The sequence below is a fragment of the Hydra vulgaris genome, chromosome 04 (genome assembly GCF_038396675.1).
Source record: "Hydra vulgaris chromosome 04, alternate assembly HydraT2T_AEP".
Taxonomy (NCBI): domain Eukaryota; kingdom Metazoa; phylum Cnidaria; class Hydrozoa; order Anthoathecata; family Hydridae; genus Hydra; species Hydra vulgaris.
This window is the reverse complement of record NC_088923.1, coordinates 14337501-14352500: the sequence shown is the minus strand read 5'-3', so window position 1 is coordinate 14352500 and position 15000 is coordinate 14337501. Positions and strand designations below refer to the sequence as shown.

At 28.5% G+C, this 15000-nt stretch overlaps 1 protein-coding gene across 2 annotated transcripts in view; it reads right to left on the bottom strand.

The window, feature by feature from the left end:
• LOC101240327 (uncharacterized) overlaps window positions 1-15000 on the bottom strand; it is a 63551-nt gene that overhangs the window by 3239 nt on the left and 45312 nt on the right. The gene's annotated exons all lie outside the window — the stretch shown is intronic.

The window sequence follows — 15000 nt, the reverse complement described above, 5'->3', positions numbered from 1 at the left end:
GGTAGACCCATTTTATACCTGTTTTTTAATATCTCTGTTTGTAATGAAGACTCTGCTTGCTTCAGAAAGCTATTTAAAGCACTGAGAGGGGACTCAGACCAATCAAAAACACCAGCTTGTTCAAGTTGGTTAAATATTTCATTTATAGTTATATTGTCATGATTGATTACAAAAACATTTTCAACTCTTTCAATATTCAAACACTGATTTTTTGAGCATGTGCACATGATCACAATATGCACCTCCAACAACACAAGCACAAACTGTTTAAATTGACATTGTTACTATTGGAAACTTATTGAAAGAGTTATTCTTTAACATACCCTTCAAGCAAGGTTTCCTTTACCTTGAAAAAAGCCAGCATGGCCCATTTTTTTAAGTTGGTTTTTCTTCAGATGCAGATCTTTGTTAGCTATTCTGAACTATTGTTTTTTGTGCAAATGTCAATTTATCAGAGCCAATTGCCTTAGCAATTACTATTATACAACCTATTATGTTTGCAGAAATAGTTTTTGATTGTTTATTTTCCTCAGCAATGAAAATTTCAAATAATACAAATTCAGTGAGCTTCATTGTTATTAAACTAAAAATATAAATATTTTTGTTGATTCATTGTCTAATAACTATTTAAACAAAATGATTTAAACTTAAAATAATGTAATTCAAAATATAAACAAGTTCTCGTGAAAAGCAAAAATATCATATTATTACTATATACACCACAATATATATACACCACAACATATATACACCACAACATATATACACCACAACATATATACACCACAACATATATACACCACAACATATATACACCACAAAGCCTTCAGTTTTAATTTTAACTCTTGCAATTTGTTCATTTTAAAACAGATTTCAATGCTGCAGTATTTTTTTTAAATTAATGGTGGTACTAACTAGATTAAATTTAGTCAAAAAAAAAAGTTCAATAGAAAAGAGAGCTAGGGGAGGGGGGTGTGGAGGTGTTGGTCAAAAATTGGACTTAATCCTTTTTTTAATTTCTAGAAATACACTTTTACTGAACACATCTTCCCCTTATGAAAATATGTACAAAATAATGTAAAACTATTTACATTAATATTTTTTAATATATTTTACAAAAAGTTTAACTAAAGGGGTAGGGTCATTCTTTTACATTTTTTTTAAAAACTGCTAAGTTGGCACAATTTAATTAAAAAGCATCTTATTCCTCTTTGTTATAGGAGTTTTAAAATATATGGGTTTACTAGTGCCAACTTAGCACTTTTTGAGATAAATTATTTTTTCTGATAAAAAATTAGTTAAAAAACACTAAAATATTGCTAAATTTTAGTTGTTTCATTAGATATAACTTGTAAAAAAAATTTTGTGCTATAATCTATGATGTTAACATTCACATTTCCATAAACTGCAGTCTAAGATTGTTTCTACATATAATTATCACATTAGCACTGCTTATATAGTGACATTTTTTCTTATATAACGCCAAAAATTACTTTTATGTATCATTTATACCTTTTACATATTTTTTGCAACAAATTTACATTAATCAAATTTGTTTATTTCCTGAACAATTTATGCTTTTAAATTAATTTTTTTTTTTTGAACTGGAAATTTATTTGACTTTCAATAACAACTAACTTAAATTTATTTTGGTAACATTGATTTTTAAACAATGTCCACTGTTTGCCCAACTGTGCTCCCCCCATTTAAGTTTTATATGCTTGGTGGTCTAACCCCCTCCCCCAATTCCATTCACGCATGCAAATGTGATCACTTTTTTTTTGCGCTGTTCAACCTTTATAACCTTAACAGACCATGAATGTGTGCGGCATTCACTTTTTATTGGGCAAAAGTGAACATTTTTAATTGGCAAGTGAACGTGAATTGCCACCAATTTTTTGCGTTTAGATACATACATTTGTTGGACCCTCCCCTACCCCCTACCCATACGCATTTGTATGTAAATTACTCAACTTGGGGCATCCCACCTCCCCCTTGGTGTGTACGTAATATACAGATGGCCCCTTATGAAGAATACATACAATTTATTTTGCATTTAACTTATTGTGCTGGTTTATGTCTCTGTTTAAAAACTTTATGAAATAAAAAGTTCTTGTAATAACAAAAAACAGAACAATGCTTTTTTCCAAATAAAGGGCATGTTCTTCATGTTGATTGTGCAAAAACTGAAATTGACATTTGAAAATGACAAGGCCAGTCCATTTCTTTCAAGATATTTACTAATAAATTTCATAAAAGTTGTTTCTATTTCACAAACTAGTGACATAAATGCTGATGGATTGTCAACTGAACTAAGAAAGAGTATATCTGCACATCTATGATACAACTTAATTTTTTGAATAAGTCATCCAGTCATGTGTAAAAGGGCTTGTTCCTTTGGTTGCATTAAAATTTTTCCAGTAAACATATAAAATGATCCTGGACAAAAATTAAATATACCTTTAGGTATGTTATTTTTTATTTAATAAATTCCACAATTAGTGGTTGTTTGATTACAACACTTCATAAAATCATTTAGATTGAAAGCTGTTTCAAAACTTGAGTCCTTTAGTTGCTTTTGGATTTACTTTTTTCTACATATAAAAGTAAAAAAGCATTTCTATAGGCAGCTCAAAATTTTCTAACATTTGGATGGTCATTTCAACCACCTTCACTTTGAATAATGGATTTCAGCCCTGATTAAAGCAAAAAGTACAAACAAACTCTCTACAACAATTTAATGCAGAAGCAACCTGATAACTAAAAACATGAGTGACAAGTTTGACCTTTATATATAAAAGAGGACCAAGTGTCAATCTGTTAGTTTGGGGTCTAAGTGTCTATTTGTTAGTTTTGGTGCAAGACACACTGAGTTTATTTTGTTTAAATTGTACAAAGACAGGATGTGTTGCCAAAAAACAATTATTAATCAGCTATATTAGTAGATCATTAATATGCAGCTATATTAGTAGATCCTTGATCACAAGCTACACATATAATGTATAAACCAATTTTTTGAATCTTAGAAATGGTTTCATGTAGCAAAGTCAGCTGTTGATACTGCAGAATTATTATAAAAATAAGCTATTGGTTGTTCCCATTTATTTGCCAAGCCCCTAACCTTAATTACAAGAGCCTGATATAAAAGTTTTCCATTTTTCATACCGTAAACCCTGTCAGAATTTCTATCATACTCTAAATTCTGCTTTAATGACATCTCATCCATAACAAGACTGACATTACGATCAAGCGGATTCATTGCATCAGCATGTAACTTTAATAAAGAAAACAATTGAGGAGAAAACCTTTTTTGGAGATCTGAAAATACACGAGACAAAAATCATAATAAACAGGTTTGACTTGGTAAACAGAATATTGTTTGCAAGACATTAAAAATTTGAGGACTATGAAACAGAATTCGCAAAGCCAAAACTTTGTCATAAACTGCCCAGTGTTTTCTTTTATTGACTCGTTTACTCATTTCTAATTGACTTTAAAAAAACTAACTTGTATAGGAGTTAAGTATTTCCTGGATAAATTTAAAATATGTTTTATAGACCCATCACAGATTATTAAAATTTTTTGTTTGGATTTTAAATGTCGAACTTGTTTACATAATCAAGATTTTTTGACTTGCAATGTTAATAGTAACCTTTAAAGTTTGTTAAAATATATTTTAATAATAGACATTTTGTTCTTTAAATTACCATCTGGATTAACAGATAAACAAACAACTTGCTTTTTCGCTGGAAAGCCTTTCAACTGGTGGTTTCCTTTCGCAACCAAGAAGTGGAGGAAGATTTGGAATGTTAAAAATAGTAGGAATTGCCAATTGCAACAAACGTTTTCGACCATTATTTGTAGAATAATACATTGTTTTTAAAAAATGATTACTGCAGAAATAAAAGTTTTTGTTTAAAAATACAAAATCTTTTTTGTCTAAACCTTTCCTATGAGAGTTGATCTATGTTTACATCTAAAAAGAATATGTTTTAAAATGCTACAATAATAATTGTATAAACTTTTTATGAAAGAAGGTATTATATATATATATTATGTGAATTAGCTTGCTTTTTTTTTGCCTTTAGGAAAAAAAAAATATATATATATATCTTTACAGTTTTTTCCACTCATATTTCCACAGTTTATAGCAGCACAAAATGATAGCATTGTTACAACTAAGATCAAAATTCTTTTAGGTACATATAAAAAGAACTATTCGCTACTTAATATTATAAAATTCTAAGGTCCTGCAGGACATCCCAGAATGCTTTGCGATAAAATTACAACGAGATATATGAAATTATACCTGACTGAATAGGCTTTGCTTGCGGGTGCTACAACCCCCTTCCCTCCCACACACACACACTTTTTGTCTTTGTCGCGCCTCTTAACAAATTTATTTATAAACAATTTGAAAATATTTTTAAAAAATTTGTTTTTAAAATATGTAAAGAAAAATGTTTTGCAATTATTCTAACAATAAAAATAAAAATGCTGCAAATAATTGTTAACGCACAAATTCTACACTATCTCTTTAAAAAAATAGAATTTGTTGCATAGAAGTCATTGAACTTTTGTTTAAGTAAGATTTTTTTTTTTAATTAATTTGTATTTTACTTTTATGTTTCTTTGCATTGTATTTTATTTCGAGTCACTTTTAAGCTTAAAAAAACCTTTCAAGAATTGTATTTGCATTATTTAAAGCAAGTTATATATTATTAATGCATTTCTTAATTTCAGACTAGATTAAAACAAGATTAAAACTAGATTAAAACAAGATTAAAACTAGATTAAAACAAGATTAAAACTCGATTAAAACAAGGTTTGTCATGATTGTAGTTATGTTTTTGTAGTAACAATGTTTTTGATGATCTACTTTAGTGATTTGTCTTTAAAATGGAAATTGTCTAAAGCGGAAGAGAAGGGTCTTAAACAACAAAAGAAAAGATCGGAAAGGGAAGATACAAACTGCACCATTACTTTTTTCTATGCAAGAACTGTTGTCTCATCAGCATCTCTTAGCACTGCCTCTACTGTTAGAAATGCATCTTTTGCTAGCCTTGCAGCTATCATTACTACTGCATTTTTATTAGATACTACTTTATTTCTAGTGGTTTTGACAGTAATTTTATCTCTTGCTGATCCTTTCACTACTGCTACTACCTCTTCTTCTGTTGGCTTCTTGTTGCATCTACTGTTACTCTGGCAATCTTGAGTTTGGTATAATGTTTTATAAAGATCTCATGCTATATAAAACTTGTTTTTTAAAACTAATCTTTGTTTACCATTTTTTATTTTTATTAACTTTCCATTTGAAAATATTATATTTGAAATCTAGATTTTACTTTACATCCCATGTACAACATACCCATGCATGGGGTCGTAAATACACAGATTTCTCATATAATTGTTTGAATCTCCAGTTGTTTAAAGCTTATAACTTTTTTTTACTTGAAATCAGTTATAATGTGAGCAATACAGCTATGAATACAGGGTATTTGACACCTTGAAATAAATTTATGGAGCCCTTAAAATGTTATATCGCTCTATATATTAGAGATAGGTATTACTACAGAATTTTGAAAAGTTTTATATTTAAGAGACACTTGTGTCCCTGCTCTTCATAGCCCCCCCCCCTTCCTCCTCCTAGTTTAAATAAGTTGTCTACAACCATGAGAAGTAAATCTAAATTTATGAAACTTGGTTCTGATACAATTAAGTATGTAAGGCATCATAATGGTATTTTGATTTAAATTGGCCAGTTGGAACATTAACAGTTGGGAGTGTCAACTGTTAAGCATGATGGAAACATAATGATTTAGGGATATTGTAATGTTTCTTATTGAAATGATTCTGGTCCTATTTATCCAATCGAACAAACTAAAGCAATAAATGAGATATAGAACTATTAATAAAATTATAATTCTAGTACATTAGAAAAAAAAAAAAAGTGCCATGGAGAGAACCAATGAGGTTTTCTTTTTAATAACCAACAAAGTAAAGAAAAAATCAAGTTTTTATATAGACATTTTAGTAAGCCTAGACATAAATCCAAACATTTATGGGAGCATATTGATAAAAAATGCATGGGTCTTGTTTGGGTCTCTGTTTTTATGACTAGGCAACTCATTTTATACAGCTCTAAACTGAGTTTTATAGTTTTACCCTAATTGCTAATTAGGGTACAGCTCTAAAACTCAGTTATATGGTTCTGAGGCCAGCTGGTAGTCAGATTTCCCGAACTCAATAGAGCCTCTCAGAGAGGCTGAATCCATCAACAACTGTAAAATATCAGAGTACTAAAAGTACCATGTTGCGCATGGATGGTGTCCCTGCTCCTACTTTTGGTGTGGATTGTCGAGGATACATTTATAGCCCTTTGTTATGGCTGTTGAATCTTATCCCTTGCAAAGTTCACCACACCTCCTCGCTCTTTGTGAGACTAATTTGGGTTCAGCTGTCTTATCTTGTAATCTTAGTTTTAATGGTTATCTTCCTATAATTTGTGAAGACTCCAATAGCCAGATACTTGGCCTGGGCATTTACATTCGTAAAAATTCACCCATTTGACGCTAAACTAGGTTTGAATCCACAGATTATTCTTTTATGTGTTTTCATTTAGCATGGCTTCACTCTACTGCCTTTTTCTTTGCTCTCCTTCATCTCAAGACTGCACTTTTTTTGATGTTATTTCTGATCAAATTGACCAAGCCCTTTCTCTTTATCCTTCAGCAAGTATCTTTAATGTTGGTGACTTGCTCATCAACATTAACAACATTGCTCATCAGTTTGGCTCTAGTGTCAGTGACTCTGCAGGTGTTAAGGACCACAACTTTGCCTTTTTCAATCTCTAACACAAATAGTCAACTTTCCAACTCGCTTTCTAGACAATCCAAATCATTTACCTTCTCTACTCAATTTATATCTTGTTTCTGTTCCTAGCCAGTGCTCAGTTTTTCCACATTCACCCTTTGGTGCTTCTGGTCACCGTTTGATCTCTCTAAAACTATTATCTCGCTCTTTTAAATGATCAGAATACAACTATCCTTGTTACTCTTACAACTACCTTAAAGCTGACTAAATCTTAAAGGTAGTTTTAAGTGGACTTAAAGGACTCTTTCGGTGATTTTCTTCCTGATAGCCCTTAAGCAAAAATCTTTTGTCTTCCTGTTGACAAATCTGCTTCTTACATAACTTCTTAGATTTAGGTTGGCATGGAATATTTATTACCTTTTGACAACCCCAAGTCAAGTCTCACTCTTCTCCATGGTTTTCCTCTCATTGTGCTGCTGCGATTTCCATTCATAACCATTACTTCCATATTTATCAGCAAAAGAATTCTCCAGAAAACAGACGCCTGTTTACTATTGCAAGAAACCATTTTTAAAAAGGTTTTATTTAATGCCAAAACCCGCTATTCTTAAGTCACACAACCTCTTATTCCATCTCAAAAATTAGGCTCTCATGACTTCTGTAGAATCTTAAAATCTATAAAAAGTAACAATATCTATAAAAAGGGCAAATCTGTAATTCCACTAATGATACTACCATTTATTGTTGTTTTGATAAGAAGCCAATGCTATAAAAAATTGATTATTAATTCCAACTTTATTAAATAATATTATTAATATATATATTATCAAATACATTTTAAATATTATATAAATAACAATAATAATAAGATTAATATACTAAAATTATATAATTTTAAACACAAAAAGAATATAAATAAAAACAGAAAATTAAGTTATTTTAACCATGAAAATAGGGGCCTTATAATTCTCATCTACAGATATGCTTCTTTGTCTTATACTAATTTATATTACTTAATAAATAATAATGTGCGTTCTAAGCAACCAATTTAACAAAATTTATATTTTGACCTTTTAATTTAACAAATTTAACAAATTTTTACATTTAATTTTAAAAATTTAAGAGAGCATAACAAGTTTTGTTAAATTCTCTCAACGTTACTATTTTTAATCTCTTTAAACCTCAAATCTGTCCTTGTATAGAATACTGTTGCCATATCTGGGACAGATCTTCCAAGGATGCCGGTCTCTTTTAAACAAGGTGCGAAAATGCATTGTAAACATAGTTGGAAGTAGCAGCCAATCTCCAACTATTATCATATTGCCGTAATGTTGCTTCTCTTTTTCTCTTCTCTATAAATACTATAATGGGCTCTGCTCAAAAGAGCTAGCGCTTTTTATGCCATCTACTAAAATCTATTCTCATGTTACTCGTTATTCAATTAAGTCTCATTCTTTTACTGCGACTGTTCCTAAGTACTCCAAAAATTCTTATTTGCCTAGTTTTTTTCCTTGACATCAGTTCTTTGAAACTTGCTCCCTTTATCTAGTTTTCTTGATTCATATAATTTGCAATCTTTTAAGTTGTCTGTTAATCGTTATCTTGCTTTATAAATTTCATCTTTTCTCTTCCAGTAATTTCCAACTCTAATAGTGGTTGCTTGCTGCCTTGTTGGAAGTGATGATGTTTAAAGAAAAAAAAATCAGTTTGAACAACTCCATATTTTTTGCTTGATAACATTACTCTCGAAATTGCAGTACACCATAATTCTTGACTGTATTTGCAGTAACCTTAAAAAAAAATACATAAAGTGAAATCATACAAAGATAGATAAGAGATTTATAGAGGTCAGAAACCTGTCGAATCTGGAAAAATCCTATTTTATTCTATTCTTTGGTTTTTCTGTGACTTCTTTTTTTTTTTTCCTAATTCCAGGAATAATGAGTTTTTATTTATCTTAAACAGATAATTCCTCTAGATTTTGTCTTGGTTAAAAATCTTGCATCCACATGAACTAAGCAGTACAAAATGGCTAAAAAATACCTTTGAGCTGAGCTGAATTAAAAATTGCTGAAAAATACTTTGAGCTGACCTGAATTAAAAATACTTTGAGCTGAACTGAATTAAAAATACTTTGAGCTGACCGGAATTGATAGATCAAATTAGACTACTTGTGAGAAAAAGGGTTAAATTATTACAAATTCAACCCTTAATAATCTGGAAATACTTTTGGTCCTTATTTTTTCAGTTTTTTTAAATTTGTTAACTCTGTTATTATTTTAAAATTCAATAGTCAGTATTCAATAAAAAAATATACATCTATTGATCTAGAAAATATAATACAAAACTTCTCAAATTAAACTTTAATATTTTATTTATACAAATAATCATCAAATAAAACTAGAAAAGAAAATAAACAGTGCATTACAATATTAAAAAAGAAAACACTTATATAAAAGATACTAATGCATCTTTATAATTATTGTGAATTGCACTAGTCCAAAAAAAATTTAGCAATCATGAACAGAGCTGTGCTGTAGCTTTTTGGGGCCCCATGCTGTAACTTTTTAGGGCCCTTTTATTTCTCAAAAAAAGTTATACAAAGAAATTAAAAAATCAATTTTCCCTTTTGCGGTTGCATTTTATATCAACAGTATTGTAAATCCTGAGAGTCTTTCCTGTGACATTGTAGAACGCAGATAATTTGCAATTAATTTTGAATTAGTTTGAATTAGTTTTGAAAATGATTGTTCACAATAAGCAACAGTAGTGGGTATTGTTAAAATTATTCGATATACACGATATATACATTTGGATATAATTCTTCTAAATTCCTTTCTAAAATGAATTCCAAATTCTCTATAATAGCATAATTATCTTCTAAAATATATCTTAAAATAGAAAGTTCTTTTTTTGAATTCCTCCTCTTCAACATCATTTTCTAATTGTTTGACCAGATTTGAACAATTAGTATTGAATTCATTTGTATTAATAGTTTTTAGCTTTTTATTATCAAAAAGAAAACCAAAAATTTGATTTAAAAAATTAAACGATTCAAATTGCTCTTGCAATGAATTTTTTACTTTATCAATTAGTTTATTAATATAAGATTCTTTAAACTTATCTTCAGCCATTTGAGTTAAATGGTTATATTCATCATCAATTTCAGAAACAAGATCATGTATATCAATACCATCACAGCATTCAATTGGATCAATCATCGCCTATTGGTTCAATTTCTTCATTCGGTATATCAATATTGTAATATTTCTCATTTGCTTTATTTTTATGGTCTGTATAATAACAATAGCATGCCAATCTCTTGAGATTACATACTCCGTTTTGACTAAGCTAGGTTCTGGTGATTTATCAAGGCAGCCTTTGTTTCTACTTGATATTTGAGTATCACAAGAAGACCGTTTAGTGAACTGTGCTATAACATCTATATCTACCGATGCTTCTTGTGCTTCTTTTATAATCTGTTCAAAATTGTTTATGAAATCATCAAGAGATAATAGCATAGCCTTTGTATGTTGTAATACAATATTAATTGCCATATTTTTTCGCTGAAGCAATTTGCTGAAAATGTGAAGCTTTGATAACAAGTGATACCAAATTGTTTTGAGCATGACAAATTCATAAGATTTTATTTGTTTTATTAAAAATGCAGTTTTACATGAGTAAATGCAGTTTTACATGAGTAAATGCAGTTTTACATGAGTAAATGAGTTTTACAATCTGGTTGACTATTTTGTTCTTACCTAGCACAAATTTCTTTTATTTTTTCTTTTCTGGTATTTCACGGCTTTTATACTTTTAAAGTAATATCCCCATTGAGTATTACTTGGCGCCTTCAGAATAATTTTTGAATATTATACATAAATAGCCTATCGCTTTGTTGATGCAGCAAAAATTTTATATAAATTATTTAATGTAGTTAAATAATCCTGACTTTTAATAGTGTTTTTAACACTGTCATTTATAACTAAATTGATGTTATGTCCACTACACAATGTATACCATGCTTTGTTGTTGACTTCTAAAATTCAACTTTTCACTCCCTCATATTCTTCTTTCATATTGCTTGTGTTGTCATACGATTCCAAATATTTCTAATTCCTCAATATGAATGTTAATTTTCTCCAGTTGATGACATTATATTTACAAACAACTTTATATTTACAAAAAAATTTTAAGAAACTATGTTGAACAACTGGTCTATTTTGCAAAAATCTGGTGTAGAATCTATCAATACAGACAAGTATTTTGATGATTTAATATTACTTACTATTGTATGTAAAACTCTAGAAGCTAGTTGTAAGATAATTTCAATTTGACTTTTCACAGAAAAATATGTAACTCTTTTTTCTGTATCAATGATTGATTTTAAATTCATTTTGAGTTCTGGAACAAAACCAGCAAGTAATTCAAATACTAATAAAAAATTTACCATTATTTGGTTTAAAGAGTTTTTCATTGCTACCCCTAAAAGCTAAATTTCATTCACTTAAAAACAATATCACTTTTACAATACATTTCAAAATTACTCGCCATCTGCGTTCGCCATCTGCGTTTTCCTTAACTAAACACATCTTTATAAAGTTGATCTATTCCTGTTCTGTGTTTAATGTTAACTTCTAGAATTCACCATTTATATGGTGATTCAAGATGTTTCTTTGAAGAATCATGTTCAGAAAACCGTATTCCTGTATGGGCATAATCAGAAAATCCACTTGAAGTTAAGCTTATCTTTTTTGATGAAAACAAACAACAACAGAATTATAAACTTTTTCCTGCCAAGTTAAAATATAAAAGCTAATTTCTTAATTTTTTTCACCATTTTTTATTTGCTGGTAAAAAAAGTGTCACTGAAACATCTTCCTTGAGAATTTCTTTTATAATAGATATCTTTATAATACTTTTTGGTGATTGCTATTCCAAAAACATCCATTATTTGTTGTTGATTTCAACAGGCTATGTTGTAGGATCTAATATATCATAATTGCATTTTGGTTAAGTGACACTCTCCGTTTGTAAATTACCACTAATTTCTGAAGTCTTGTTAGATATAATATCCTCAATATTGACTTTATTGGATCTTGATTCACCATTTACATTCTTGTTCTGGTTATCAATGTTTTGAAGTTGTGGTTCATTCATATTTTCTTCAACATTATCGTTTTCAAATTAAGATTTACCATTTAAATTGGATATTTTGATTTAAGTAGTTTTCAAAACTGACAAACTTTTGCCTAATTCAAAAAATTTATCTAATGATCCAGCAAGGCTATTTAATTTTGCTACTTTCCAGATCTGTTTTGCTCTTTTTTGTGCGCCAGTTTCATAACATCTTTTCAACATTTGAGGTAATTAAATGTTGTATGTAAATTTAAATTAAACAACAAGCGAGTTTAAAAATCTTAACAAAACTGTTTAAAAAATAAATAAAAACTAACAATTTGAAACAATAAAACAATAGAACTATTAGGTATATTAGAAATATATCATGTGGTAGTGGTGAAGTGGTAGAGCGCTCACTTCATAAGCGAGAAGTTCCGAGTTCGACCTCCAACACGTCCCTGGTAGTACCGCGCTCAACTTGTTTCTCAGCGCAGCAGCTTTGTTTGTCAAGGTTCGTGTTTCAGAGTTATAGAGTTGAGAGCAACAATTAAATTTTGAAAATATGAAACCATAGTAGCCTCCTCATCTGTAATAGCCTTTTGGGCCTTAGGGAGGTGAATTAACACAAAAAAAAAAATTTGAAAAAAATCTGAAAAAAATTATTTTTCAAATTAAATTGTTATCAAATTAATTAAATTTTTAATTAATTTTTATAACAAAATTGAAGTTTTCATTTGATTGATTTTTAGATTAAAACTTTTCCAAAGTGAAATTTTGAGCCGAATTCCATTTTCATTTGAATGGAGTTTCATTCAATTGCACATGCAAAATAAGGAAATATTTCTCGAACTCTTCATAAAATTAGTTTCTAATCGAAAAGTAATTTAGTAGTAAAGATTCTTAAGATTTGGCTTCTTGTGTTAGTTTCTTATAAAAAAGTTTCATGTTAGAAAAACGTGTTTTTAATATTTGGGGCCCCATAAATATCGGGCGCCCAGTGTGGTTGCACTTGCGAAGGTATGGCTCTGATCATCAAATATTTTGAATAGTTGCAACCACTAACTTTTATATTTCATTTGTGTCTTTTTTCACTATATCTTACAAAATTATTCAATTCATTTTAGTTTTTTATTTATTTCATAGATTGTCACGATTGTGGACTGCAAAGGAACTGAACCGGATTTCGAAGCAGAAATGGAAACTGATGGAGAGACTGATGGAGAATCAAAAAAAGTCGGAAAAACTTTGAATAATAATTAAGTTCTGAGTTTTGAGATGATAATTGACTTGGATTTGCTGAAATCGCTGTCTGATTTATTGGAAGTCATTGTTGCTGGTGCAGTTTTCTTGGAAAAACAAAATACAACGATTTTGAAGTGTGACACTGTTATGGAAACGTTAGTTAGCAAATTGAAGATTGTAGAAACTGACATCAGTTCTAAATTTGCATAGGCGTTAATCTCCAGATACAAAAATTGTAAAAGCGTTATGTTTGCATCTGATTTTTAAAGAAAAAAAAAATCACACACTTTTTCACGCTTCGAAAAAGTTATTCAAGTTTCTGCTGCAAAATTATTTGATCAAATATTTGCAACAAAAGAAAATAGTCTCCAACTAAAGCTAGATGATCCCGCCCAAGGCAAACAAGCAGAACCATCACAATCAACATCCTTTTTTGTTGAAATTCAAGAAGCTTTAAATCAAAATCAATCAACAGCTAAAAAGCCAAAAAAATCAAGACCTTCACAGATCAGTTTAAAAAATTTTAAAATTTGAACTAGAATTCAAATTATTTATTAGATAACCTGTTTGTGAAAGAACTGATACCAGTTCGTAAAAGAACAGGTATCAATTCCTGTTCTTTCACGAACAGGTATCAATTGTACCTATATATAGAAATTGGGATAAAAAAATATTCAAGTACTAAGAAATTTCTTAGTATTTGAATATTTTATATACTTCAATTTATTTATTTTTATTTTATAACAAAACATTATTGAAACTCTGATTTTTTCTTGACTCCAACAGAATTTTTTTCCCGATTTCTACTGATACCATTTTTTCACAATTTTGGATCATTAGCTAATACCTGGATTAGCTGATGTTTAAACAAACAAAATGTCGTGAATGTAAATAGTAGTGTGTAGGTAGCTTACTCATAACAGCAACTGTAAATGTAAATAACTGTGGTGAGTAAGCTAGTGTTACTTATTATTTTTGTAGTTGTAAATTTATTGTTGTTTTATTTTTTCTAGATTTTAACAATTCACAATTAATTAATTCAATTCTTGGAGTGTTAGGTATTTTTTGTTGATAAAAAATTCCTAAGAAAACAACTCTAGTTTTCTTTATATTTATTTAATTTATTGCATTCATCCAGACTACACTACAGAGGCTTTAATTGTGTGTTTGAAAAAAAACTTTGATAAAGTAGAAATTTTTTTAATATTTATATCTTTTTAGAATGTTTCTTTATGTTTCATAATTTGTTGACTTTATATTAATCACTTAGTTCTGAAAAGAAACCAAAAAAAAATAAATAAATAAACATATTCAAAAAAAAGAAACCAAAAATATATTCAAAGAAAGAAACTAAGAAATATATTCAAAGTCAAACTGAAAATTTTCTTCCTAATTTCTAATAATTTGTTGTAAATGTTCTTCATACTTTTTGTTGTAACTACAGATAAAGTAATTGAATGTCATTAGTTTTGTAAAATAATGCAATTACAATTATTACAAGTATTTTTCATTATACTTTTTAAACAGTTTTAAACTGTTAAATATATACACAAATTACTGCATTTATATATATGTATATATATATATATATATATATATATATATATATATATATATATATATATATATATATATATATATATATATATATATATATATATATATATATATATATAATATATATATATATATATATATATATATATATATATATATATATATATATATATATATATATATATATATATATATATATATATATATATATATATATATATATATATATATATATATATATATTCTGTGAGAATTTCTAAAAAA